Here is a 27,956-nt window from a genome sequence, read left to right as displayed (position 1 = left end):
CATTGGTAGAATCACGCCATCCGTGTCTGCATCGGATTGTTGAGTGGACCATCCAGCCCCGTGGGGCTGGACCCTCGTTAACGCCACCTGTGCAGGGATATTTGCATACGAATACCTCCATCTCTAAGTAGGACCATTGGCCGTGATAGCTGGGGCAGTGTGGCAGCAAACATACCAAATGGAATATATTTTAAGCTTTGTTATTTCAATATACCATCCTTTGTAGAATAGTTCTTAGACTATTCGTAGAATAATAGAGTTGGAAGGGACATATAAGGTACTGTTAAATCCAACCGTGGCTACACATCAAAGTACATCTGACAGATGGTTGCCAATTTTTTCCCTTGAATGTCTCCAGGGTTGAAGCACTTTCCACCTCCCAAAGTAACTGATTCCATCGATGTACTGTTCTAATAGTTTGTTTGTTTGTTTGTTTGTTTGTTTGTTTGTTTGTTTATACCCCGCCTATCTGGTCATTGCGACCACTCTAGGCGGCTTACAACACAAAATACATAAGCAAATATAAGAAAAGAATTATTATACAATTAGACAATTCTGCAAGATGGAGAGCAAAAAATAAATAAATCAAATAGAGAGAGGAGGGGAGAGAATCAGGAAATAACTGAGGGGAAGGCCTGCCTAAACATCCAAATTTTAAATTGATTTTTGAAAGTACCCAGCGAAGGAGCTGCACGAATCTCCAGAGGCAGCTTGTTCCAGAGGCAAGGAGCCACCGCTGAGAAGGCCCGGTCTCTTGTTTTTTCCTTCCGGGCCTCCCTTGGCATCCGGCTCCTCAGCCTCACCTCCTGACTTGCACGAGTGACACGGGTAGAACTAGGTGGGAGTAAGCGTTCTACCAAGTATCGAGGCCCTAAACCATTTATTTATTTATTTATTTATTTATTTATTTATTTATTTATTTATTTATTTATTTATTTATTTATTTATTTATTTATTTATTTATTTATTTATTTATTTATTTATTTATTTATTTATTTAATATCCCGCCTATCTGGTCGGATCAGGACCACTCTAGGCGGCTAACAATCAGAAAATGATAAAATAAAAATATATAAACAATATAAATGGTAAAAACCTTACAAAGATAGGAAAACAGTAGAGGGGAAGGAAAAAGGGGCGTCAGGAACTATCTGATGGGAAGGCCTGCCAAAACATCCATGTCTTTAATTGACTCTTGAAGATACCCAGCGAAGGAGCCCCGCGAATCTCAGGAGGTAGATTGTTCCAGAGGTGAGGAGCCACCACCGAGAAGGCCCTATTTCTTATCTTCTCCTTCCGGGCCTCCCTCGGCGTTAGGCTCCTCAGCCTCACCTCCTGGCTCGCACAAGTGACACGGGTAGATCTTGGTGGGAGTAGGCGTTCCGCCAGGTATCGAGGCCCTAAACCGTTTAGGACTTTATACGTAAGCATCAACACTGAAGTCGATGTGGAATCGGATGGGCAGCCAATGCAATGCGGCCAGAGTGGGTGAAATATGTTCGTATGTTTTCACTCCACTAAGTAATCTGGCCGCCGCATTCTGCACCACCTGTAGTTTCCACAGCAGCCTCAAAGGTAGCCCCACGTAGAGCGCATTACAGTGGTCTAATCTTGACATTACGAGCGCATGCACCAAGGTGGTGAGTGCCCCCACATCAAGGTAGGGCTGCAACTGGGCTATCCCCCTGAGATGATAAAAGGCGGTGTGGACCACCGACGCCACCTGAGATTCCATAGTGAGCGCCGGGTCCAGATGGATCCCCAAACTGCGCACCCCAACCTTGGCAGGCAGAGTCACCCCCCCAAAAAAGAGGGAGTTTCCCAAACCCCCAACTGTGGGGGACCCACCCTCAGTACCTCCGTCTTGTCCGGATTCAGCCTCAGCCCGTTCTCCTGCATCCATTGCAGTACATAATATTATATGTAAGCATCAAGACTTTAAAGTCGACGCGGAACCGAATGGGCAGCCAATGCAGCGTGGACAAAATAGGAGAAATATGGTGGTATTTTCTCGCTCCGCTAAGGAGTCTGGCCACCGCATTCTGCACCACTTGGAGTTAGGATGTTTTTCCTTATATCCAACAAAAATCTGGCTTCCTGTAACTTGAACTCATTATTGCATGTCCTGAGATGATTGAGAACAGATCCTGCCCCTTCTCTGTATGACAACCTTTCAAGTATTTGAAAAGTGCTACCCTATCTCCCCTCAGTCTTCTTTTATCAAGGCTAAACATGCCCAGTTCTTTCAGTCATGGAGCTTGATTTCCAGTTCCTTGATCATCCTTGTTGCCCTCTGAATTTGTTTCAGTTTGTTAGTATCGTTCTTAAAGTACGGTGCCCATAAATGGGCAAGATGAGGCCCAACCAGTGCTTCAAAAGAGGGGAACTAGTACTTCAAGCGTTTAGGAGACTATACTTCTGTTAATGCAGCTTAAAATAGCATTTGCTTTCCTTGCAGTCGCATATGTTGGCTCATACCCAGCTTGTGATCAACAACAATTCCAAGATCCTTCTCACTTGTAGTATTACTGAGCCATGTAACTGTGTGTTTGGACCGTCCCCCAGGTGTAGAGACAGCGTGCTGAAAAAAGGAGCTACCACAGTGAGATATTTTGCTCCAACAAAAGAGTGAAAAGACCAACATTTTCTTGGTCAGTAAAAGCATTAACTAAAGCTAGTATTTTTAAAAATAAAATCTTTGCAATTTACTTTAAAAAACTTTATGTTTTGCGGAGATTGCAAGATTTTCAGCAGAAAATACCAGGGTTTTCTTGTGAAAAAGAGAAGGGTTTTTTTTTAAGTCAAAATGTGAACAAGTCAGATAAACTCTCACAAGGGGAGAAAACTTGTGTTTTTTTCATGTTGACCAGTGACAACAGTATAGGCACAGATTTACATTCTTACTTCACTCAGTGCAGTGAAGTTGCTGTCTTTCAACCCAATTTACTCCACAGGATTGTTGTCAGAGATGAGATAAATGTTTGCTACCCTGGGCTCACGAGAGAGAAAAACTGGAGTATAAATTCCAGGTGGGAAATAATGACTTATTTTCCACATTGCTTGGTTAAAGAAGTGTTTGCCAGAGAATAGAGATTATGTTTTATACTCAGGGGTCACCATGTAGGACTTTTTTTTATTGATCAGCACCAGAGCAGTAACACACAAGTATATGATGGTGCAGCTATTTCGTATCTTTGGTTTTGGCTAGCCAAATGTAACCGGAAACCTATGGACTTAAGACATTTAGGAGCCAAAAAAAAAGTGGAAGGGGGCACATTAATAGACACAATGCAGATGTCTTAAATTTTATGAAGGCGAGGTTTTAACAGCAGCTGTCTTTCCCCCATGGTAGTGATTGTGACCACCTGTAGGTTAAGACAAACTGCCAGTTTCTTTCTGAAGTCAGAGGGACCCCAAACAACATTGCCCCATGCTTCTTACGGGCGCCCTTTGTCAGCCCACAACCTCGTTCGGTTATCCCAGCATTTAACATTCAGTTCTTCCAAGGAATGGATTCAATTTTCACTGAGAGCTTTTCCCAATACATTAAAAACAAACAGCACAGGTTCTGTGGATTATGCATTTAATAGGCAGCCATGGAGCTGCTTCGTGGGAAAAACTCAGCTTTGAGAAGGCAGTGCCATTTGGCAGGATCGTTGTGTTGGTTCACAGTTCAAATCAGTTGCAGCTGACTTCTCTGCACATATGTTTGGGAGTCAGGAAGAACACTCTGCTGGAGGTGAAACATCTGGGATGAATTGAAAGTGGGGCAGCAAGGATCTTCTGGAAGATCACAGTGTGATTTACAGTAGATCATCTAGGACGGGCTAGGAGATCAATGTGCAATAAGTACCAAGATTTCTTCTTCCCTGTTGCTTAATAACCTTAAGAACTCTCACCCTGTCCAAGTTAGACTAAGCACTGTTGGGAAAAGTTACTCTCTCTCTCTTTTGAGCTGCACATCCTGGAATATAGTTTGGGGGAAACTCAAGAACAGCTTTTTGTATAAATGGCCGTGAGCCTGGCCTTGTTGCTGAAAACAGATGACTGAACCTCAGTACATTCAGACATGCCTCATTCCTTAGTTCTCCACTGCTGTTTTTAAGCCACTGTCTTGAACTTGACTCTTGCTGGGTTATCTCAGGGGTCTTGGGGTATGAACAATGACCACAACAACACAAAGATTTTGCAAGATTCTCAGTCATCCAAGTGAGGTTATCTGGAAGGTGAGTCATGGCAACTGGACTTCAGACTGAAGAAGCTACTTGGATGAGTAGCAAAACGCTTCAGTCTAATAAGAAAGAAGTCCATGACTCAACTTTCAGAAGATTCTGCAAACTTGAAAACCACCCTCATCCACAACACAAAATGTGTGCTAAACTAACAACATTATCCTATGGATGTTTCTATGGAAGCTGGTCCCACCAATTTCAGTGGCAGTCTTACCACAGTCCTGTACAGACCTAGTCAGAAGTACATCCCATGTAATTCAGCAGGGCTTACATTCAAGTAAATGGATATAGGATTGCAGTGATGCCAGGTTCCAGCCACACAACCTTTGGGTGAGCTGACATTTTGTGGAAATTAAGTCCCTTCCAGTTTAGACAGGCTGGAAATTGTTGAGGATTACTGTCACCCTAGACTAATTTTGTGTCAGCACTGTGAATGTGTCCCTAGGCTGAAGGAGGTTTGGATCTGGAGTAACTTGGACAGGTTCCCATCCCTACTCCTTTTTTTAATAGATCTTAACCTCCTATGCCATGCACATCATTAGAAAAGGGAATTCCGCAAGGGCTGACTGTGCATTTGTATGCTTTATTTTGTAGCTAGCCTTTACGATATAAGTGATGTCTTTGGGAGTTTCCATATACAAAACACTGCTGGAATAACAAGGCTTAAACTGTGATTTCAGCTCTAACTACAGGCTACCTCTAATGAATAGTTAGGTCCATACCTAATCCTAACCCTCTACAATTGGCCCATTGAGTCATGATTGCACTGCCTGTTCCCATTTCACAGGCGGGCCAGGAACACTAACAGCTTCCTCTGGTCTAAGGCCGTAATGCTAAAGCACATACAAAGCTGGCTGCTAAGAAGAAAAGAAACTAGAATGTGGTTGGATTAACATTTGATCACCTTCCTGGTAGAACTTGGAAATATGGGAAAAGTTGACTAGTAAGACGGTAAAAAACTTAATGTCTACCAGCCTCCTATGCATAAAGATTGTGGGAGCAGAGAAATGAAGAAGGAAACTTTTGGGAAGCTTTCGTATAATTAAATTGAAATGCCTTATGATGTTTTCCAGGAAAAAAGTTCAAATACAACATCTTCCAGAATGTGTGCACCAACCCTGCCCTCATTTTTCTTCCTTCTGCCACCTTGTTCCTCCTGAAAAACATTCTGTGTGTGAGTTTCTCCTTTCTCACTCCCTACATCTTATATGCAGGTCTTGTTTTCAAAAAGTAGCAGACACTGAATTTGAGAAATGGAGTCAGATCCACAGTCTTGGTCCTGTGGGGTTAGGGGTCCAGGTTTGCTAGGTTTCAGGGTGCTGTCTTGAAGTTTCAAGGAATTGCTTTGCTTCTCTGGTCTCCTGGTATTTTACACATCTTAAGGAAAGTGGCACTGGAGGAGGAGAGAAGTTTATGTGTCAGGAGACTTCCAAAGCCTGGGCACCAATCTCCATGTATTTCCAACTGCTGCAGAATTCATTGTCTCAGTGTGAAAATGTTACTTTAAATGGTGTGATGGGTGCTAAGTATGGCACCCCACTGTCTCCCTCCTCAGTCCCCTTAACCTACTCCTAGCTTTTTGGTGCACTGAAGCTGAGCCCCTGAAGAAAGACATGGTGTGGACACAAGTTATGAAATTTCCTCTTGCACAAGCTTTGGCAATGGTGGTGCAAAGCCGGAACACTCTGACCCCCTACCAACCCTAGCCTGCCCCATTTCTGTGACATCATAAGGATATACTCCTTGTTCTCAAATGATGGCCCTGTAGGGGGATGGGATGATCCTGACCTGGCAAATCTTCATGGGTCACATACATGCATACATGCGCGCACACAGGTATATGAGGGCTCAAGATCTCAGAGATCAGAACCTGGAAAAATAACTTTTTTAAAAAAATTGTAACTCTCCACGTATCTCAGCCTATGAAGAGCTATGCAGTTGTAGTCCAGCTTTTCTAGGCTTTAACCAGGATACAGAGGAGGCTCCAACAGTGGGGTTGCTAATTCTGCACCAAAATGAGCAGCAGAAAAACATGGGCTCCAGTTACTAGCGGTTGTGCATTCAGTAATGGTGATGGGCCTGAGATGCATGTTAGACCTTGGGAGGCCACCTGCGATGCAGGATTGTACACTGCTGCTTTACAGAAGCATGCTTGTTGGACAAAGTATTACTGTGGTGACATTTGCTTTTTCCCTCTTTTTACCTGTTATCTCTCACATCCGCATAAAACACTGTCAGGGAGACTTCTCTCTTAGTATTACATATTTCTTTCTCCTTATAGCTGCAAGGTGAATTTAGGGATTTGAACGGGGCCAGATCCAATTTGATATTTACCTGCTTGATGACAGTCCTCCTGTCCAGGACGACAAGATGGCTCTTCCTCTTCCTCCCTGGAGGCACAAAAGACAACTGGACTAGCAGGACACCATCCTTTGTTGCCCCTGGGAATAGTGGCCTAACTTTGGGGACAAAGAGCAGAACACATGGCACACCCAGTTTTGACCGCTAGCACCTTTAGGATCTGCTGCTTGAGGCTGTTAAGGGTTATGTGATGATAGGCTTTGTAGCACCAGCAGAGAGGAATATAATTCTCTTAATTGCACAATGAAAACACTAGTAACTTTGGGAGTGAAAATTGAGTAGCAAGTCCCCCCAAAATACACATTCCACTGCATTTAACCAGCTTAAGTAATTATTCAGACATTGCTTTTAATATAAGAAGAAAATAGATCTTTACTCACTGATGCTGAAAGTTCTAGGCTTGATCTTGATTACATAAGTTTCAATAAGGTCCAAAAGACTCCAGAGATTTATAGAAGGAATGAAGAACAAGGTTAAAATAGTAAAACAAAAGGTGGGTTCTCTCAGGCCTCATGGCTGAGAAAATGGTGGGCACCCTCTCCCACTTAGATGTCCCAAAAACATGTGGGCCTGAACAAAGGCTTTAAAATAATTGAAGATATGGGAAGGGTAATCTTTGCCAGCCAAAAAAATGGAGTGTTTGTTAATTGATCAAGAAGAGGAGAGGAGGTCATGCAAGCTACCCAGCATGTTAGTTTACAAGCACTTCCTTCCTCTGATGTGATCATGAGAGATGGGTATGAACCACAGCTCAGTGGCTTGGCTCAGTTTGGTGTGTCACTGACACAGGTGTTCTGCAGATGCCGTACACTCCCCTCTCCTGCCTCCTTTTCAGGCTCCCCCATTCCCAGTGCAATTGACCACTTACCGATCACAGTGCACCTCTTCTGATGGCTGCACACTCAAAGGCAGGCAGCTCTGTGGGCTTCCCTGCCCCACCTCCTCATCTGAGTGGGGGGCTTTTGGAGGAGGCAGAAAAGGGGAGCACACACTGCAATAAGTGAGTGGGCAGTTGTGTAGAGGAGGCGGAGAGGGAAGCGTGCATTGTCTGGGAAATGGGCAAGCATGCAGAGGAGGCAGGAGAGGGGAGTGCACAGAGCCCATGGAACACCTGTGTGAGTGCCGTGCCAAACTGGGCTGAACTGTGGTTCACACCCATCTCTAGCGATCGTGCATTAATTTGCATGTTGAATTGCTAACAGCTCCAACAGAGGCAGCTCTCTCACTTTGGCTATAGGCTTGCTCATCATCCTCTCCTCATACACACAACTGAATAGTGTGTGTTGTTAGTGTACCATGCAGAGATCCTATACACACAGCTGCTTGTGTAATATGATTCTTCCTTTTCAAATAAGGTAAGATTGAGAGGCTGTGCCTCTCAAACGAAAGCTGAACCTCCCCTCTTCCCCTCCACACCCCTACCTCAAAGGCACCACTGTGACCGTGGGCAGTTACACAGTATACACAGATAGGGAAAGAAAAATATTTTCTTAATTTAAAAAAGTGATGCATTGCTTCAGTGATGGAGATAATTTCACTTCCCCTGATCCTCTGCAGATGATCAAGGGAAGCATTTAATTGACAGCAGGAGCCAAAGTGCTGTTTGCACAGGAGTTGTGTGCCACATGTCACATCACTCCTCCCCAAACTCAACTTTTAGGCCCAATTCAGCCTGCACCAAATATCATGTTTTTGGAAGGTACCATCACAAAATTCTAGAACTGCTAAAGTTGTTAAAAACAGTTTAGCAGCTCTATTTTTGTCAGTTCATATATATATGACTACACATATGTATATGACTACACAGATATTTGTGGTAAATTGTTATATCAGAGCTCTCTCTCTCTCGCTCTCTCTCGCTCTGATATAACAATTTACCACAAATATCTGTGTAGTCATATATTTAAATGTTAGCCATCACAATATCCTTCCCAAATGCAATGTATAATTCCAGAAATCTCCTTAGGTTCCAACTACAGCACATGTTATGGTTTATCCATTGACTGGGAACCATCATCATACAAATTGGAAATCATGTTATCTCCCTTTCTTTTTCTTGAGTTAGTTAGTGAAGAAAAAGGGGGCAAGCAAATCAGTTTTGTTTTGATATTATGGGCATTTCAATGAAATGGATGACAACATTTTGCCTTGGTAAAATGAAAATGTAGTCTTGTGGTTTACGGCCAGAAACTGATGTGGAAGATTCCAGGGGTACTCTTAATTCTCACCTAATCACAAAGAAGCAGATCCCCACCCTAGATTGTCCATTGCTTAGACATATCTGGTCTGTGCTGCATACACTCTTAACAGAACTATGAAAAGGAAAAGGAAATAAAGGAAAGGAAACACACAGCCAAGCAGCATTTCCCTGGATCATCCAGTAAAACTGGCCAGATCCTCAATAGTTAGGATTCTGAGAAAACTGGCTTCATCAGTGATTAAATATTTATCCAGACTTCAGGGTCATATTCAGTGCTGGCCAACTAGCCAGTAGAATGGAAACTGCTGGGAGAATAGATTCCTTCTTTTTCCTGTACACACCAGTCATCATATGGAGGCTCTCCAACTCTGTGTCTGTATCATTTGTATGTATTGCAGCATGGAAGTCACTTGCTAGCTGAAGATAGTTACTTTACTACTAGTAGTAATGTACTTAGTAGTTACAAGTTACTATTTAGGTGTAATGAGTAATACTTCAGTTACTTAAATATAATAAACAAGACTTTGTTACTTTCAAAAATTACTTTAAAACATTTTAGAGGCATTCTGACAGAGATTTTTCACATTTTATGCCACCCTTAAATGCAAAAGAATTCTTTAGTTTTGCCTTTTGTCTTTTTGTATATTTCTGATATTGGTCACTAAAGAGAATTGGTCACTAAAGTTACCTGGAGTGTCCTGTGTTTTTCTGGCCAGCAGATAACAAAAATGCAGTGTGTTGAGAGCCCATAACCTATTGGATGAACAGTGGTAAAATCAGCCTAGCTGCCTCTAAAATAATAAGTAACACAAGTTTCTTCTAAAATATAATCTTCCAGGCTCTAATCTAGACCTACATCCACATCTATGTTTTTTATAGCCCAGATTTCACACCAGTTCTATACTATCTTGTCTATTAAACTATGGTGTATATAATTATTTCTAAGTTTGGACCCTCTTTTGTTTTCCTTTCTATCTGGGCTCTGATAATTCAGAAACATAATTTTCCCATCTCCCCCTAGTTTACATCATGTTATGGACACTGAAAGTGCTCTCAGCTCTACGCGTGAAGCATTGTGTGATCTGTGTTATACGCACAAATGAAGAGGAAACACAGCAGTAATTTAATTACTCCTATATATGCATTACATACATAATGAAGCATAATAAACAGAAATGAAGCAGGAGAACGACTCATAGAGTTCTGCAAACCAACGATCTGTATAGGCAAATACATGCTTCAAACAACCAAACAGATGTCTGTTCACATGGATATCATCGGATGGTCAATAAAGAAATTAAATAGAATACATAATTGGAAGCAAGCGATGGAGAAGCAGTTTCTTGTCTGCTGAAACATGACTAGTAGCAGATTGTGGTGTTGACCATGAACTGTAAATATCCAACATTTGAGTAAAGCTGAGAAAGAACACTAAAAGAATTGTAGTGCCAAAATATAATTTAAATAGTATTCATCATGAATTTACAGTAAAATCCATGTAAGGAACAGATTTGCATTTGCAAACTCAGTTGACCATGAACAAGAATAACTGTAAATTGTAAAGGCCAGGTGAGAAACAAAAGTAAAAGATGACAGAAATAGGGTCAAAACTTCGAATGCAACTTTTCAGCAACTGTCATGTAGAAATATAGAGAACTATTACAATATCCAGTGCAAAGAAATAGAAAACAATAAGAGGGGGAAAAATGAGGGATCTCTTCCAGAAGATCCAAGAAATCAAGGGGAAATTTAAGCCTAGATTAGGAATGCTGAATGACCAACAGGGAAGCATACTATTTGATGAGGAGAAATAAAGAGCAGGCAGAAAGAGTATACTGAAGCTCTATACAGAAAAGGATGACAGATTCCTTTGAAGAGGAATCCTATGATGAAGAACTTGCAGTTCTAGAAAGTGAAATGAAAGTTGTTCTGAAAGTACTTGGAAGAAATAAATCACCGGGGTAGATGGAATACCAATAGAAATATATCAAGCCACAGAAACAGAATCTGTCAAAAGCCTAATGAACCTATGTGAACAAATATGGAAAATGAAACAATGGCCCACAGACTGGAAATGTTAAATATAAATTCCAATCCCAAGGAGGGAGATTATTGATATGATTTCAGCAATGCTTTGAAAAGTTTTTATAAAAAGTGCCATCAAAACATTGCTGATTTGCTACATTATTTAGTAACCATTAAAAACAGGAGGAGGTTTCTGAGTAGCTACATACAGCATTGCACAAATTAGTTCAGAACTGTAAAAAGTGTTACAAAAGCCATTGCAAACACCAGTTGCAGTCTCCATCTGCCGTTCATGGTACTGCCCGAAGCAAATTACTTCACTTTGCCACATGGCAGGGCCAGCTCTGCTTTCCTTCTGCACTCCGCAATAAATGTCCCACCTACATTTATTGCCTCTGTTGCTTTTTATGTTGTCAACATTAAACATGTCCTTGTATGTGTTAGGCAGGCCTTTGGCAACTGACCTTGTGTTTGGCAACTGACTCTCTTCAGATGGGGCTTTTTACTGGGTGGATGCTGTATTTTCTTCTTCTGATCTGGGTTTTACGTTGCATTTTAAGTCCTCTAGGTTTCTATTCTTTTTATCTTGCAACTGCAGTTATCTTATTTTGTTGGTGGAATATAGATTAGTCAGCCAATAATGATGTTATGCTGTTTTATTCCTTTAATAGCTCTACTGCTGTTTTTCTTCCTTGAGTGAAAATCCATGAATAAAGTATAGGGTTTCAGGTTGTGTGTGTGTGTTTTTTTAAAATTAGAATTGATATAATAAATAATCCCAGCTTTCAGATACGTTTGTTCCTGTGCTCATTTACAGTTAATGCATTCCAAAGGAAGAAGGATAGTTAAAGAAGAAAGCATGGCTTGATTCATAAGTGCACTGAAAGAAGGACAGATTAATCAGTCTGTATTTTTCATTACATTTTTTGAGGAGAATATACTCGAGCAGTCAGACATCCAAGAAAACTTCAGGCATCTGAATTACCAAGGACTGAATGAACTGTTGCCCAATGGCAAATATTTTTCCATTGTGACAGATGCATATTCCAGATATCCGTTACTGGCATTTTTTCATCGACCTCATCGGATACTTTGCTTCCTGCTCTGGATCCAGTATTAAGCACATGTGGTATCCCATCTTTTATCAAATATGACAGTCGGCCAGTGTTCAGGCATCTTGCGGTTGTTGGGCTTTTTTCAGGGGGGGGTCCCTCCCCCTTCAAAATCTTTTGGAACTTTGGAGGATTTCAAATAGAGAGGCTTATGTCTTGTTGGCCGTACGCCAGCGGCATGGCTAGGATACTTTATGCAAAACAATTTAAACTCAAGATTATAAATTGAATCCTATTAAAAGCACTCTGTAAATCCATTTTGAGATACTGCAGGCCCATGCCTTATCCCAGAAGATGAAAATGTCTGGAGAATATATGTATATTTCTTTTAGATAGGAAAGGTTGCTCTCTTTCGTTGTAGCTAAATGAGATATCTCAAGAATATGGCTAAGGGCTGTTGACATCAAAGAAAAGAAACATTAGAAAGGGTGATAATACCAATTCCCCAAAATTAGCTAAACAGTCGCTGGACTGTGGCTTTCCAGAGTCGCCATTCCTAGTTAATAGTCATACATTTAGCATTGGCCTGCTGTACACTGCAAGCATAAATATAAAATATTCTTACAGATCTCATTCGAGAAGACAAAGGTAAACAGATTAATTATGGTCCAAGCAGGTTCATTGCCCAACTTTGTAATTTGCCTTGCACACATACCATAATTAAAAGTCTGTGCAGTTGAGCTACAGGTTTACCTCTCAGTTCTTATCCCTGCCTACTACTGTTGTTATGTGCCACCAAGTCTCTTCTGACTCATGGCAACCCTATGAATGAGTGTAATCTCTGATATGCCTTATCCTTAACTGTCCTGCTCAGTTCTTGCAAGCTCAAGCCTATGGCTTCCTCTAGAGAGTCAATCCATTCTTGGTCCTCCTCTTCTGCTGCTGCCTTCTGTCTTTCCTAGCATTATAGACTTTTTCAGAGAACCCCACTTTCTCATGATGAGCCCAAAGTAGAACAGTCTCAGTTTCAACTTTTTTTGCCTCTAGAGATAGTTCAGATTTGATTTGATCTAATATCCACTTGTTCCTCTTTCTGGCAGTCCAGGGTATCCGCAAAGCTCTCCTCCAGCATCTCATTTCAAAGGAATCATAGAATCATATAAAAGCAAAGTTGAAAGGGGCCTACAAGGCCATCAAGTCCAGCCCCCTGCTCAGTGCAGGAATACAATCAAAGCATATCTGCCAGGTCATTATCCAAGTTTTTCTTGAATGTCTCCAGTGTTGGAGCACTCACCAACTCCCGAGGTAACTGGTTCCACTGCCGTACCTCTCTAACAGTTAGGAAGTTTTTCCTTATATTCAACTGAAATCTGGCTTCCTTTAACTTGAGCCCATTGTTGCGTGTCCTGCACTCTGGGATGTTTGAGACCAGATCTTACTCCTCCTCTTGAAAAGTGCTATCATATCACCCCTCAATCTTCTTTTCTCAAGGCTAAACATGCCCAATTCTTTCAGCCTTTCTTCATGAGGCTTGGTTTCCAGCCCTCAGATCATCCTTGTCACCTTCCTCTGAACTTGTTCCAGTTTGTCAGCATCCTTCTTGAATTGTGGTGTCCAGAACTGGACACAATACAGTGGTGCCTTGACTTACAAACTTAATTGGTTCCAGACCTCCAATCGTAACTCGAAATGGTCGTAAGTCGAAGCACCATTTCTCACAGGAATGTATTGAAATGCAATTTGTCCATTCCAGCCAAAGAAAAAAAAAATCACTGAAGAAAAGCAATCAAGCATGCAAGACCCATTGCAAATGCACAGAAAACAAACAGAGCAGATTGGAAATGCACAGAGAACAAAGGGACAAGGTCGGAAATGCACAGAAAATAAAGGAAAAAGCAAGGGAAGCATGCAGGACCCATTACAAATGCACAGAAAAAGGAGCAGATTGGAAATGCACAGAGAACAAAGGGACAAGGTTGGAAATGCACAGAAAACAAAGGAAAAAGCAAGGAAATGCAAGACCCATTACAAATGGGGGAAAAAACCCCAAAAGCAACCAAACCCCAAGACCCATCAGAAATGGAGAGGGAGCCAAAAAGCAACCAAAGCCCCAAGATCCATTGGAAATGGAGGGGAAAAAACCCCCAAAACAAACAAACCCCCCAAGACCCATCACAGCACAGAAACATAACCCCCAGCCTAAAACCATGCTGCAAAAACACCCAGAACAGTTTTTAAAAAGCAGAAAACAGCACCTTACCTTACCTAACAGGCAGTCCCAAGCCCCCTGCAAACACACACACACTCACGGAGAAGCCAGGCAGTCCCTCCTTGATCACACTCACTCTAACCATTGGGGCAAAAGAGCTACAAAGAAGCAGCCTCTTTTGCCACCTACAGTGAGCAATTTGAATTACCCACCTTTTTTTCTGTTTGTAAGTGGAAGTTCCAGTTGCAAGTAGAAGCAAAATTTTAGCACCGGAGCTGTTCATAAGTCAAATTGGTTGTAAGTAGGGACGGTCGTAAGTGGAGGCACCACTGTACTCAAGGTGAGGCCTAACCAATGCTGAATAGAGGGGGACTAGTGCCTCACAGGATTTGGAAACTACGTATACTTCTATTAATGCAGCCTAAAATAGCATTAGCCTTTTTTGTAGCCACATCACACTGTTGGCTTATATTTAGCTTGTGATCTAGGACAATTCCGAGATCCTTCTCACTCGTAGTTTTGCTGAGACAGGTATCCCCCATCTTGTAACTTTGCAATTGGTTTCTTTTTCTGAGGTGCAGTACTTTGCATTTATCCCTGTTGAATTTCATTCCTTTGCTTTTGGCCCAGTGTTCCATTCAATCAAGGTCATTTTGAATGTTGTTTCTGTCTTCTAGGGTATTAGCTATTCTGCCCAATTTTGTATCCTCTGCAAATCTGACAAGCGTTCCCTGTACTCACTCATCCAATCATTAATAAAAATGTTGAAGAGCACTAGATCCAGGACTGAGCCTTTCGGTACACCACTAGTTACCTCCTCCCAGTTACAGAAGGGCCCATCAATCATCACCCTCTTGGTACGATTCTGTACCCAATTGTGTATCCACCTGACACTTAATCTATCCAGCCCACACCTAGTTAGCTTGCTAATAAGGATATCATGGGCACTTTTTCAAAATTTTGCTGAAGTCAAGATTAGAGACCGGGACAATTCAAAAAAATGACAATTTGTTTTGATCTGTTATTCGTCAAGGTTAATGGCTCAACAAATACAATGTCTTTCCTCAACATGCTTACCAACTTTGGTGAAGATTGAATATTGGACATATGAGTTATTCACCCACAAATTGGGTCCCCCCAGAAGAGTTTACCACATGGCACAGAAGCCCATTCTGCCAACCGGCCACCAATTAGCTGATTAGAAGCTGATAGGCAGCCACCCCCCACGCAGCCAGCCCCCCCAACAGCCTACCCTCACACCCCCTTTCTTTCCCTACCTTAGCTCCCACCCCACTCCCACCGACACCCCCTTACCTTAATAGCTGCTGCCGAGATCTCCATCAGGCCTTCACAGCCACTTCGTGTAAAAAGGGAAACTAGCTGCCCTTTGCAAAGATGGTGGCTGTGGCTTCATTTCGAGTAGGGAAGCTGAAGCTGCCATCTTTGCAAAGAGCAGCCTGGATTCCCTTGCCCTTTGCAAAGATGGCAGCTGCAGCTTCCCTACCCTCAATGAAGCCACAGCCGCCATCTTTGGCAGCAACAATTGAGGTAAGAGGGTATCAGTGGGGGGTGGGTGGGATGGCATGGGGTCTAAGGTACGGAAAGGAAGGGGTGGGGTAGGCTGTGGTATTGGGCAGCTGTGTGGGGTGCTGGCTGCCTTTCTGCCGCTGATCAGGTGATCGGCGGCCGGTAGGCAGAATGGTGTTTTGGTTTTTTAAAATATGAAGGACGAATAAAAATGCGTAAATATTCGTCCCTTCGTATTTGTGGAGGTCTCTGGAACCTACAAATACGGATTGACAAATATTTAACCAATTGGATATATTCGTCGGAAAAAGCAATCCATTTTTATATTTGTCCCCATCTCTAGTCAAGATATACTATGTCTACAAAATTCCCTCTGTCTGTCAGGGAGTTTACCCAATCAAAAAATGAGATCAAATTAGTTTGGCAGGATTTGTTCTTGACAAATCCATGTTGGCTTCTAGTTATTACTACATTGTTTTCTAGGTGCTTGCACAATTACCGCTTTATGATCTGTTCCAGAATTTTGCCTGGGATTGATGTCAGGCTGAATGGCCTGTAATTCCCAGGTTCCTCTTTTTTGCCCTTTTTGAAGATAAGGACAACATTGGCCCTCCTCCAATCCTCTGGCACCTCCTCTGTTTCCTATGATTTCAAGAAGATAATGGATAGTGGTTCTGAGAGTTCTTCAGCCAGTTCCTTCACTCCTCTCTGGTGCAGTTCATCGGGCCCTAGAGATTTGAAGTCGTTCAAGGTGGTAAGGTATTCCTTGACTATTTGTTTATCTATCTCCAGCTGCAATCCCACCCCCACTTGCACTTCCAATTTATATAGAAGTTCATTGTCTTATGAGAAAAGACTGAACTAAAATTGGAATTGAGCACCTCTGCCTTTTGTTTGTCCTCTCTTATCATTTTTCCATCTCTATTGCGGAGCTGTGCCACTATGTCTTTTGTTTGTCTTTTGATACCCATAGACCCAAAGAATGCTTTTGTATTGCTTTTAGTGTCTCTGGCTAACCTCAGCTCATTCTCAGTTTTTGCCCTCCTAATGCCATCCCTGCATTTTCTTGCTCTTTGTCTTTATTTATCCTTGGTGGCCTGGCCTTCTTTCCATTGCCTATATATGTATTTTTTGGTTTTTAGGTCCTCCCTGAGCTTTTTGTGAAGCTGCACTGTTTTGTTTTGTTTTTTTGCTGCCTCCCCCCTTTTTTCTTGTTGGAACTGTCTGTAGTAGTGCTGTTAGAATTTCTTTTTTTAAGAAGCTCCCATTCTTCTTGGACTTCTTTTCTTGTTAGGATCTCCTGCCATTGGACCTTATTTATCCTTGTTCTAAGATTTTTAAAAATCCAGCAGATGTGTGTGGCTACACTCTGCTTTTGTGGTCACTCTCACCTAGAATTCCCCTTACTGCCACTTCCCCCACCAAGTCATCTTTGTTGGTGAGAATCAAGTCAACAATAGCAAATCCTCTAGTTTCTTTCTCCACTTTTTGTAGGAGAAAATTATCAGCCACACAAGCCAGGAATTTCTTGGAAGGGCCATACTTGGCAGAATTTCCCTCCCAATACATATCTGGATAACTGAAACCTCCCATCACTGCTACATTGTGTCTCATTGAAAACCCTGCAATTTGTTTTTCAAAAGTTTTGTCCTCTTCCTCTCTTTGATTGGGCAGTCGGTAGTAGACTCCGACTACCAAGTTCGTTTTGTTTTTTGTCTCAACTAGATTGATGCAGATGCTCTCGACGGGACAGACACTCTCCTCCTCCTTTATTTCTGTGCAGGAATGCGTATTTTTGACATATACTGCAACTCCACCTCCCTTTTTATTCTCTCTGTTCTTATTTCCTGTCAGCTTTCTTCACTGACCAGCTTTCATATCCATACATGGCGACTAGAAGCACAAGAGTGTGGATTATCTTGGTCTCCATTGACACATCCTTACATTTGATGATATTTTCTAATTCCTTCATTGCTGCCCTTCCTAGTCTGACTTCTTCTTCTCCATTTGGATTGATGATTGCACCAAGATATACAAAATGTCTAACTACTGTATTTCGGTTTCTTCATTGTCAATGTTGAAGTTGTGTAGTTCTTCTGTAGTCACCGTTTTTATCTTCTTAATGTTCAACTGCAGCCCTGCTTTGGCACTTTCTTCTTTCCCTTTCCCTAACAGTCGTTTCATTTCTGCTTTCTGCCAGTAAGATGGCGTCATCTCCATACCTTAAATTATGGATGTTTCTTCTGCCAATTTACATCCCTCCTTCATCTGAATCTAATGTGGCTTACTGTACATGCTCTGTGTACAAATTGAACATATGATAAAATGCAGCCTTGATTGTCCATAGAAAACCATTTTGTCTCTACATAATCTGTTTTAATGGTAGCTTTGTGTCCACAGTTCAAGTTATGCCTCGAGACAATTGAGTGCTGAGGCACACCCATTTCTTTCAGAACAACCCACAGTTTCTCATGCTCTACACAGTCAAAGGCTTCACTGTAATCCATAAAGCATGCCTTCCTGCTGTTAGTGGGCTTTATTCTAAGTACTCTTGATTTAGTTATTTACATTTAATTGACATGCACATTAATATCTCTCCAGCCAGTTTTGCCCCATTCTATGCTGTAAAGCCATGGAAGAGGCCAACAGCACACAGACATTTCTGCAACCATGAAACTGTTCATGAATGTGTAGGCCACCCAAACCCATGATTTATGGTGAGAGAATACAGAAACAACAAATATTTTTAGGGTGAGAATGAGGGGATAGGTAGTCAGAACAGACACTGATCACACTGGATGTGGGATGAATTTGGGAATCATTTAGGCTGATAGAGAAGCACTTTCCCACAGGGTTTTCTTCCCTGCCTTGCCCCTTCATGTAAATAATACTCAAAGCAGGCTGTAGCTCGCTGGCATTACTACCCAATTTTTTTCCAGGACTCTTGCCCTTACAGCAAATCAGAGCTCAGAAAAGGGATTTCTTAAGATGGCATCTCTCCGATTCTCACTGCAAGCATGACCCAACAGCACTGCCTGAGGGATTCGGGGACCTGGAGTCCATAAATAAATAAATAAATAAATAAATAAAATAATAAACATTCCTATTCCAATTTCTGTGACAAAATATAATTGGGGGGGAGCTCTCTATGGTATGAAACAACTCGGTATCAATGAGTGCAACTTCAGCTGTGTTTGCCAGGGAAGAGGGGTGAGGAAGAGAAAGAGAAAGAGGAAAATAAGTCTGGAATGTAAGCTGTCCATATGTGTCTGGATTCCTTTATGGTCTCCTAACACATAGTTAATTGTAAAGCTCAGTGCTGACAATGAAATTAGTGTCATGGTGTGTGTGTGTGTGTGTGTGTGTGTGTGTGTGTGTGTGTGTGTGTGTGTGTGTGTGTGTGTGTGTGTGTGTGTGTGTGTGTGTGTGTGTAACAGCTTTGGCCTCTGGGTGCACCTGTTTATGGCTTCTTGGCAGACTTGGTCAGGAGGTTATGCGTATGTATGGGTGACTGTGTCTGCCTTTGCAGCTGTTCCCTAGCCATTAAAAGGCTACATTTATTTAGCCTTTCTGAACTCTGCAGTTTGGGTTAATTGAAAAAACAAAAGGAGAGAGAGAGAGTGAGAGAGAGAGAGAGAGAGAGAGAGTTTCTCTAGTGCTATGTCTGGACTGCGACAATAGTTTGGATAACTGATCCTTCCTGCATGAGAATTATTAATAATAGCATTAAGACGACAGGAAGGAGCACTTACCTCCTATCAAGCTTACACACAGGAACCTGGTGAGTGAAAGAGCAGAGATCATATACTCGGAGGTTGGGAAAGCTGTTGAGCAAAGATTGGAAACATTCCTTCTTTTCTTTTCTTTTCAAGATTACAGTTCCCGCAATCTTTCAGCCAGCATGCTGGCTGCAGGATTTTGGGAGCTGTAGTAAAATAACTTGATTAATTGAGTAAAACCAAACTTTTCCAAGTTCTCCTTTTGACTTCCTCCTTCCATGGAAGTCCGTAAGCCACCTGAGCAGACATGGGAGAAGATCACAGGTTGACTCAGTGGACTGACTGCATTTGCTGTGATTCCACATTAATGCTGGATGTGAAGTGGGGAGGAGCCTTTTATGCTCGTTGACAGAATGGACTACAAATCCAACTTTGAAGTAGCCAATGAACATTTTCAATGTATTACTATATTTACATAATTCGTTCCCAGCACCTTTCCCTATGCAGCAGCCTCTAATACCCTTATAGCAAGCAACATGAATGGTGAGAGATCAGTTTTTAAAAAGTTTTAGTTTTAAAAGGGCCCCATCTCACTTGTACATAAACTAAAACATTTAATTAAATTACTTTAATGTTGAGCCAGAGACATTTGTTATGTTCATGTTTATAAAACAAAATCAAGCTTTCTGGTTTTTAAAATAATTTTTTTTTTAAAAAAAGCAAGTATACATAGTATTACACAAACAAAAAGTCACAATATTACCACAAATCTATTTGAGGTGTGTGTATGTGTGTGTGTGGGGGGGGGGGGTTAACCACCACTACATACCAGTTTAACCTGCAAACACCAAACCCTCACCCCATCAACCTGAATCTTGTAAAATATCCAAGTATGTTGTGGCTGGTTTTGCCAATAATTTAGAAAATTTGAGTTTATGAAGTGCAGAAGTGTTGGACTAAAAATGAAAAGTTCTTTTCAGAAGGTGTCTTAAAGGTTGCTGAGAAAGTGGAAGCAAGGGAGAAGTACAGCTTGTTTTTCAGTGTTTACAACACAAGTCCAATTTGTTTGGGAACATAACTACCGGTAAGATAACATGGCAGAGCAATCCCATTCTGAACATGCCCATTTTTATGAGAAAGAGTAAAAAACAATTCAATGATGTAATGTAAGCAGGAGAACAAGAGAGAAAAAACAAACTGTATTATAAAATGACATTTATGTTGTGCTTTACCTTAATGTTAATTAACAAACCAATACCGCAAAACATACATGGACAACTGTCTTAGGCTAAGGAGATAAACATATATTGCACAACAGACACTTTTACATTGTGTTGTAGAAGGAGAAAAAGATAAATGTTGTTTTAAGCTGTTTTTTTTAATGATAAACAAGCAGAGAAGCTGAAAAAAGTATCATTTGTTTTATGAGGCTCCAGTCATGAACCTGTAGTAATTGTATTTTGAGAATATAATTATATGTTATCTGGTAACACCATCTATTGGCATTAAAATGACCTGTTGTTTGTTTAGTCGTTGTCATGTCCGACTCTTCATGACCCCATTGAACAGAGCACGCCAGGCCCTCCTGTCTTCCACTGCCTCCAGAAGTTGGGTCAAATACATGTTGGCAGCTTCAATGACACTGTCCAACCATCTCTTCCTCTGTCGTCCCCTTCTCCTCTTGCCTTCACACTTTCCTAACATCAAGGTCTTTTCCAGGGAGTCTTCTCTTCTCATGAGATGGTCAAAGTACTGGATCCTCAGCTGCAGGATCTGTCCTTCCAGTGAGCACTGAGGGTTGATTTCCTTTAGAATTGATAGGTTTGTTCTCCTTGCAGTCCAGGGGACTCTCAAGAGCCTCACCATAATCACCCATCTCCTGAAAAGAACAAAAGATGATCCCACAGCTATAAATACTCAACTCCCAAACAAACTGCACCAGAGCAGAGTGCTACTCCTGTCCTCTGAAGATGCTGGCCACAGAGACTGGTGAAACGTTAGGAAGAACAACCTTCAGAACACGGCCAAAGATCCCGGCCATGAAAGCCTTTGCAAATACAGTCGATTACCCCGTTTAATGACAAATCCGCTTAACAGAGTTTTTGCGATCGCAAAAGTGATCACAAAACGATGTTTAGATTGGTTTTTTTCATTTAACGACGATCTATTCCCTGTTTCGGGAACCGATTTTTCGCTTTATGATGATCAGGAAAAAGCTGATTGTCAGGTTTCAAAATGGCCACCAGCTTTCAAAATGGCCTCCTGCTGTTTTCTAGGACGGATTCCTCACTATACAGGCACCGAAAATGGCTGCCGTATGGAAGATCTTCGCTGGATGAGCAGGTATTCAGACCATTGGAATGCATTAACCGGGTTTTAATGCGTTTCAATGTTTTTTTAATTTCGTTTGACGATGTTTTCGCTCTACAGAGATTTCGCTGGAATGAATTAACATTGTGAAGCGAGGCACCACTGCATTGAAAGGAATGATTTTAAGTATTTATTCCCACTGTTTTACAAGATGTTTGGATATTATATCAAATCCGAATGTATTCATATGGAATGTAGAAGATGTAGAAACAAAAGGCTTTGTAGAAAATTAACAAACCTTATTGCAACCATGAGAAGACTTATAATTGAATACCCAGATGAGTTTGGAAATGCTTTTCACTGATTGTCTGCTTTCATTCTGGGATTGACCCTTTACTGGGCGAATGTCAACTAGGATGAATCATAGGCTTCTGTTCTTTGCCTAGGAGGTCTATAACTCTCTGTAGGACCTCTGGGGGAGTCAGCCATCCTCATCAGGAGCTGACAGTCTCACTATTGAGTTCTCACTCCTGTCTACAAACCAAATAAAAGCAATCCAATATTTATAAACCAGTTATAAACTTATTAGCTTTTCAGCAATGGCTAACTTCCATACTCTTTCATACCAGATATTAATAGATAATGTTGCGTTAGCCATCCATCTTTCAGATAATTCTATTCTAGAAGCTATTAGTAAGAAAAAGAAGCAATTACTTATGGGGGATAGTATTGTTTTCATTTGTAAAAATATTTAAAGGGCCTAATTCTAATGTCAAAACTGATTTATGGTTTTAAACTATTGGCATGATAAACATTGACCAGAAATGTGTTAATTCCTGCATGTGCTACTTGAAATTAAGGGAAAATAGTAACAGGTGGGAAGGGGAGAGTGGTAATCCCAGTTATGGAATCATTCAGACTTGTGAATTACGATGTACTTTGCAAAATTACTGTTCAAACTTGTCATGTTCTGTACTCTTACACTGTGAAGTACCTTTCCATGTTCTTGTTTTAATAGAGAAGTTTTGAGAAATGCAACTTTAAATGAGAAAGCAGCTTCACAGCAAACCATAAAAGGATCAGCAGAAGTGGGACCAGAGTAAGAAAGGATTGGCAGAGGCAGGACCACAGGAAGGAAGAAAAAAAGGGAGGTCGAGCTAGAATGCGCCTTACATCATATCTAGTATGAATGATGAATTCTCAAACCAATCCATAGTCCCTGCGTGAACACTGGTTGCTATTTCAAATATAATACAGTGGTGCCCCGCATAGCGACGATAATCCGTTCCGAAAAAATCATTGCTATGTGGATTCGTCGCTCTGCAGGGCAAAAAAGCCCATAGGAACGCATTAAAACACGTTTAATGTGTTCCTATGGGCAAAAAACTCATCGTTATGCGGAAATCCTCCATGCGGCCACCATTTTTGCTGCCCGGTATGCGAGAAAAGGGCGTGAAAACACTGCGGGTGGCCATTTTTTTCCTGGCGGCCGTTTTGGAACCGCCGATCAGCTGTTTTTTAAAACATCACTATGCGAAAGCGATTTTTTGCCAAAAAACAAATCGCTATGTGGATTCTTCATTAAACGGGGCGCTCATTAACCGAGGCACCACTGTACAGTCTGTGAAATCACAGCAAAGTGTAGTCATCCCTCTGACTCATGATGAATATGATAAAGAACAGAAAAAAGGATACTGTAATTTGATAGCATAGAATTATTTTTATTTTTTTATCACTGTGGTAGTATCAACCAAAGATCTATGTCTCGGCATCAATGCATCATTTACATATAACCATAATTCATGATTTAATATCATGAGGACCGGCTGCAAAAAGTTTTTGCCTTGTGTACTCTTTTCTCCTTCCTCTAGAATGACTGAAAATAGAAGTGTGGAATCTTTTGTTTGTATTTAACTTTAAAGTTGTGATATCCAAATCTACAAAAAGTATGGTTTGTCTCAACTATGATTAGTGAAAACAAGCCAAATGTAAACTATTATTTATGAAGCCAACTTGTTTTCATTAATTAAGATTAATAATGTTTTAAGATTTGTACATACCATTTGCACATACACATACTGTATTTCAATGTCCTCTCCACTGCCACACTAGAAGAAGAGAGGTAAAGTGGGAGTTTGTAAGTCCACAATTTGCTGCAAGTCAGTATTATAGTGTTAAATCATGGTTTAGTGATCATGAAATAGATAAGTGGTTTTTGAGCCACATTTTTTTCTCTCCCAGTTTCTTCTTCAGAACCAAATACATGGTATTTCTAAGGGGAGGAAAACTGTTTTTAAGCTGTGGTGTTAGTTGAAATGTGATTTTAAGTTAGCGTATTAGGCCTGTGTTGATATATTATTAGGGACGCACATTATGGATTTTTTGGACCACAAATCCTATAATTTCCCTTTCTGGAAGTCCCACTTGCACTATCCAGACCTTACAGAAACCCAAATTGTGCTCATCTAACTTCCAGATTGTTGCAGGAAATTTCTTTTTCAAACAGGAAATTTGGCCATCCAAAACATGAAGCCTGACAGTTTGAGCTTCTCTGCTGGTAAGCACAATTTAGGTGTCTGTAATGTCTGGTTCCTGCAGATGGGACTCCCACAAAGCAGAATTATGGGACTTGTAGTCCCAAAAAATAAAAAATGTACAGCTGTATATCTGTCTGCTCCAGATTCTCTTCCGAGTACTCCAACAAAGTTAGCACAACAGCTGGGGCGGTTTATAGGGGAGTGGGATGTAGTAGTGGCTTCTTCAGTGATCCAGATCCTAGGTGGTTCACAGTTTGAAAGCTCAAAAAAAGAGCACTTCACAAGGTGCCTGTATGCAAACTGAGAGGCAGGGAAAAAATTTTTTGAGCAAAGGTACAACATGCTTGTGCCATCTAGACCTTTTGAGGGCAGTATTCAACACTGGCTGAAGTTTCTGGAAACATTTCAAAGGAAGTTGCTTGTATCATACTTTGGGTAGATCAATTCTAGATGTTATAGCAACAGTGCCACTGGAAAGATTGGTCAGACAAATAGAAACATTGCCAGAGCATAAACCTTAATTCTTTTGTTGCAGCCCATTGAGGGTAGCGAGGATCACATAGGAATTGTGCCACTTAATGTGTGGATTAGAAATAGCCTTTTTTTTAAAAAAAATGAAAAGCACTGATGGTAGGCAACTCTGAGTGAGAGAAGGGTGGATGATACAAATGTGCTGAATTCCTGAGTGGCTCCTGGCATTCACTGAGCACCCACAAAACTTAATATGAAGATGGGGAATCTATAGTAGAGTTCACTTCCACCTCTCATGCAGAATATATTTTCACAAATGGGACCTGCCACAATATGTGAAGATCTAGACTGCTCCTTTTTTAGAGATAAGACATGAACCACTCATTTGGTGGTTCGTGTCATTTCATCCTTTGGACAAACAACTGTTAGGTGCTCCTGGTGGGTGCTAACTCAAAGGAGGAGCACCCAGAGTAGGTGAGGCAGGGAAGCCGGGGTGCTGCCGTTGAGTGGGTGCTGTTTATTGATTGTAGAAGTAGAAGTCAAGCACCCTCTACTACTAAATTGCTTAACCATTAGGTGGTCTGCCTTCTGTGACATCACAGCATTCATTTTCTCCAGCATCCCTGTCCTCTGACATCTGGGTCAGATTCATTGTGATATCAGAGAACAGATGATTCACCTCCTGTTGGAGCTGACAGCACACCTAGCTTTTGGATTTTAGTACTGGTGGAGGGGGGATACAAACAAAACACACATCATGGCTTTGGGGGCAATGAGACCAATACAATAAGTATTTCAGCCTTTTTTAATTCTTTAATTGCATCAGTTTCTTACGATAATGCATCACAACATTCATCAGCATTGACTATGCTGGTCTGGGGCTTTTTTCAACACACCTGGAGGGCACCACCTTTGAGGTGACTGCTAGATAAAAATACAAAAAATAAATGTCCTCCCAGGAGAAGAACCTTTCCCGCTCTTTGATATCACTGTCTGCTGATAATGTTTGCCAATTTCATCCAGAATGTAGGTTCTTCCAGAATCTCTAAGCTGTGTTGTATTAGGAATTCTTGTAACTGTAGTCCACAAAAGCAACTTTCCAAAACTCTGATTTCATCTGATATAAGCACCCACCCATATCACTATCCCATCTATTTGTTTGCTCCAGAGAGCTGTTTATGAAGCCTGCAGATAACTCATTCATGCTCATTTGCTTCTTGACTTAAACAACAATCCAGTGGGAGGCAATAAACTTTAATGATGAGAAAAACTCTGTCACTATAAACTGCAACCTCTGTCCGTCACAGAATGGTTTTTAAGAGCCCCATAATGTGTATGAAACTTCCCTTCCCCCTATTTCAAACTGCAGACATTAAGTATGTGAGGAGCAGTCACAAGCCAATTGGCATTTAAAAATATAGTTGTTAGCTAGATCCTTTAAATTGAATTAATGATCCAATTCTTTAAAATATGAAAGCAAAAAAAAAAAAAATGGCAGTGTAGTAGTGGTCTAATGCTGTACTTCTATCCCACTGGTGGATTAACATCTAAGTGAAATTTTATTTCAGTTGTATAGAGGGTAGATTACAACCAGAGGCTCAGTTGCCACTAAATGGAAATTTAATAAGGTTCCCTCCATTAGAGCATGGCTTGATAACATTTGGCAAAAAAGACATCTCATTCGCCATGTAGCAACGTTTAAAAAAAGACCTTTTGTGTTTAAAGGAACACAAATGTTTTCATTTTCTTTTCATTCATCAATTACCAAAAGATAACCTCTTAAATCCTAATGATTTCTATTAATGAAAGAAAGATACAAATTTTTATTTTTTGTGAGCCTTTCCCATTTTCAGTTTGAACTTTCTTTCACCCTTTGTCTTTTAAATCACCCCAGAATTTTTCATCCAATAATGTCATTGGGCAGCTGCCATTAGCCAATCAGAATGTCCAGGAGGGTGGAACTGGGAATTTTGAATATGTAAAAGGACCTGGATTGTTTGGAACCCACTAGGAGTGCTCTTGTTTGCTTAGCCATTCCTTGTTAGTGTGCAGGTTCCTGGGGCATTCCATCTTGGATTGCATTGCCTGCCTGCCTGCCTCTGTGCCTCAGTATTGTATCCTTTACTATTTTGACATTTTTTCTTAATTTTGGGGGGAATTGTCTCCCCTCTTTTTGCTGCTGCCTCTAGGCAACCTGCATGTGCCAGATTGCCTCCTTGGGATTATTATTATTATTATTATTATTATTATTATTATTATTATTATTATTATTATTATTATTATTATTATTATTATTATTATTATTATTATTATTATTTAGTGAGAGAGAAATTTCCTAACATTTCAGTAATTTTGATGGGGGGGGCTTTGACTTTAGGGGAGTTTCATTTTCTTGGTTTCTGGGAGTGAGGGCTGCTTTTTTATTTTGCTATTTTTCTCTCTAGGAGTTTTCCTTGTTTGGATGATTTTTTAAAAAAGGTTATTTAGTTAATTTACTGTGCATTTATTTAATTAAAAGTGTATATTATGATGCTCTTTTAGGGGGACCGTATTGTTTGTTTCTTAGGGTAGGTGGGCAGAGGGGGGACCTTGTGACTATGCCAGTGGGCTACATGGACAGTGGTGGTTGTGGTCATTTGGGCATAGCTTGGGGCATTTCTCTTTTGTTGTTCTTCCTGTTGTGTTGCTGCCTGCTTGGGTGAGTGAGTACTTCCTTGCCCTTTTTCTTTTGTGCTGCTGAGGCCCACAGAATTTGTTGTGCTGTGTGGATGGCACTGAACTTCTGTTGATATTTTGAATGTGATATAAACTGGTATTCACATAGATGTCTGATGATAATTTTTCTTTCTCATATATTGTTGCCTGCCTTTGGAGCAGATTGGTTTAATGTTCCCTACTTCTGGTTTTTAAAGTATGTTTTCTTTAGGGCTTTTGGAGCAGTGAAAGAAAAGATGAGTGAGGCGCCACTGAAAGAACAACAACAAAAAAAATGAAACAAATGTGGAAATTTTTACTAGACACATCCCTAATAAATACTAGCTTGGTCGTTGTGGCAAACGTTGTCTTGGCCTGTAAGACAGTCGGAGTATAAGAACCTGAGAAAAGCCTTGCTGGAACAGACCAAAGGTCCACCTAGTCCAGCATCCTTTCTCATAAAGCAGCCCTCAGATGTCTCTGGGAAGCTTGGCTATACCATCAGGCAGTGAAACAACTGCCTCAGGTGGTATGTCCTGAGAGTCAGCAGAGGTTGCTGTCACCATTGTCCCTCCTGAACTTGCCAACCTTTCCCTTCTCTTCAAGGAAATTATGTCTC

General features: G+C 41.0%; 1 long non-coding RNA gene across 1 annotated transcript; it reads right to left on the bottom strand.

The window, feature by feature from the left end:
• Positions 1-91: 91 nt before the first annotated feature.
• Positions 92-26,867, bottom strand: LOC110080509 (uncharacterized). Its single transcript, XR_013544054.1, has 4 exons — positions 19,359-26,867; positions 6,974-9,546; positions 6,567-6,622; positions 92-5,625 (listed from the first exon to the last, which is right to left on the bottom strand). It is a non-coding gene; the product is annotated as an uncharacterized LOC110080509 (long non-coding RNA).
• Positions 26,868-27,956: the final 1,089 nt, after the last annotated feature.

Source organism: Pogona vitticeps, chromosome 3, assembly GCF_051106095.1.
Source record: "Pogona vitticeps strain Pit_001003342236 chromosome 3, PviZW2.1, whole genome shotgun sequence".
NCBI classification, from domain to species: domain Eukaryota; kingdom Metazoa; phylum Chordata; class Lepidosauria; order Squamata; family Agamidae; genus Pogona; species Pogona vitticeps.
Note: the sequence above shows the minus strand (reverse complement) of the source record. Positions and strands in the feature narration are given on the sequence as shown.